The 2,212-nt window shown below is 40.1% G+C and overlaps 3 non-coding genes across 3 annotated transcripts; 2 read left to right on the forward strand and 1 right to left on the reverse strand.

The window, feature by feature from the left end:
* Positions 1 to 38: 38 nt before the first annotated feature.
* Positions 39 to 154, reverse strand: SARC_r5. Its single transcript, XR_001335633.1, has one exon. It is a non-coding gene; the product is annotated as a 5S ribosomal RNA (ribosomal RNA).
* A 141-nt stretch (positions 155 to 295) lies between these two features.
* On the forward strand, positions 296 to 367 carry SARC_30278. The gene has a single exon. It is a non-coding gene; the product is annotated as a tRNA-Asp (tRNA).
* Positions 368 to 1,385: 1,018 nt separating this feature from the next.
* On the forward strand, positions 1,386 to 1,457 carry SARC_30279. The gene has a single exon. It is a non-coding gene; the product is annotated as a tRNA-Ala (tRNA).
* Positions 1,458 to 2,212: the final 755 nt, after the last annotated feature.

Genomic DNA, 2,212 nt, shown 5'->3' on the forward strand with positions numbered 1-2,212 from the left:
GGGTTTTGGGTTTTTAGGGTTTTAGGGTTTAAAAAAAATGCCTACGGTACGTAGTATTCCCGCGTGGTCCCCCATCGCAGTACTGACCACGCTCGCAGCAGTTTGACTTCCGGGATCGGACGGGACCGGGTATTTTTTTGCTGGATATGGCCGTAGGTGAATATATATATATTTAAAATGTACTGGACGTACACTTAAGTGACTCAACACTGTCGTACCAAAAAATTACAAACCTCCAACACAACATATATTTTATATTATACTTTATATTAAGTAAGTCTCCATTTATTGCATATCGTGGATAGTATAGTGGCTAGTATCTCCGCCTGTCACGCGGAAGACCCGGGTTCAATTCCCGGTTCGCGAATTTTTTTATTTCTTTTTTCTAATCTGTTATGATCTAGCTCGTAACCTCTCCGCCTAAATACCGCCTACATACCGCCTATAAATACAGTCATAGCAAAAGTTATATATCGAATTGTCTGTGTTGTTGACCCACACTATCGCATATCTCTGACATCTCTCACTTTTGTTTTGGGGTTTGCTAAGGCTATTATCTAGTGAGGAATTGCTCAAAATTCTCAGTCGTCACAACAGCAGAACTACATGAACTCCACTAGCCTTCATCAAACAAACAGGGGGTAAAATTGGCCCGACACCTGTTTGGTTTCGACGCTAGCACATCTAGTTTATCGAGACCCGCACCTATACCTGCTTCTATATACATTATCGGTTACTACCTAATACTTTGCAAGTGTTGGCGACAGAGCGCACGATGGGGATCCTGACATGCAACTCAGGTAATATATACGGAGTGATACCGCATCCAGTATATATTGTGCAATATTATAGGCGACGGAAATCTATCAGAGTAATATTGTACCTGCCAGGAGAATACAGAATATTTATTTGTATATATCCTTGTAGAAACAGCGGATTCTACACTATGCTGATGCAGTCTCTCACGACACCTTCCTTTCTAATTTATCCTTTTATCTATCCATCTAGTAGCGATTAACTAATCATATGTACAGCATAGTATCCTTCTGGCATCCTCGTTTTCCATTACCCTGTCATATCAGCTTCATCAGTCTAGCCATATCAGCTCACTAGTCACCCTGACAGCCTCATGTGGCCTACCCCGGTAGTTCGGTACCTTGATCCAGTACCAAACTTGACCCTTGTGGTTATCACTATTCAGAGGCTTTTTGAGTTCGTGACGTTACGTACTGAGTAAATTCCACATATATATAACGTCATAAGCATTCGACATTACGTGCTATCCTGAGTTCCTGACTAAATGTCACTCATTTAACCTCTCTATTTTTCTATTAACTAAAAATATATAGTGATTATTTATAATTTTAAAATTTAAATATGTCATCGGGGAATTAACTCAGTGGTAGAGTGTGTGCTTCGCATGTACAAAGTCGGGAGTTCAATCCTCTCATTCTCCAATTTATTTATTTTGGCTCGTCAGTTGTCTGGAAGCTTTGAGTGAATTCAGCATGTTTATTTTCTTGCTGTTGCGATGTGTGTCGGCGCATGCGCTAATAATCGTACATGGAATCTTGTATGACATACGAAACTGAGAAGGATCCTCGTACTGAAGGGTGAATATTGATGGTGCGTATTATGACTGGAAATCAAAAATTCTTGAAATTAGACAACTCAAATGCTCTCCTACATACACAACTGTGTGAAAACAGTCGCAAACCATACAAGGCTGCTGACATAAAGGTATCAGTAATTTTGAACTCAATACAATCTTTAATACAGTATAAGTCGTTCTCACAATTAGTTGATTATCTAATTTTTGCCTAGTTATCGTGATGCCTATTTGATACTGAGTTCCAAATGTGAATTTCCACGGGCATGACTATCAAACCCTGTTGTTATTGACATGTGATTTAATCAGGTCCGTCTGGCAAGCTGATTGCTTCGACACTCTGACTGTTCCGCTTATTCCAATTCCCCTTAACAGGCGATTACGAACAACAAATTATATTCATAGAATTGCCACGAGAATATCGACAAGAAATATATCGATCTACAACTGGATAGTGAACGAATTGGTGAAAATGCCTTTAAATGGAGTTGGAACATCATGGCACGCTCAATTGGCTCCACCCTAACTGCAACGATTCACAATACATACAAATACCTGACATGGCCCCTGATGCAAAAGGCGGCCGCGTCATGATCAATTCCG

Source organism: Sphaeroforma arctica, assembly GCF_001186125.1.
Source record: "Sphaeroforma arctica JP610 unplaced genomic scaffold supercont1.3050, whole genome shotgun sequence".
NCBI classification, from domain to species: domain Eukaryota; class Ichthyosporea; order Ichthyophonida; genus Sphaeroforma; species Sphaeroforma arctica.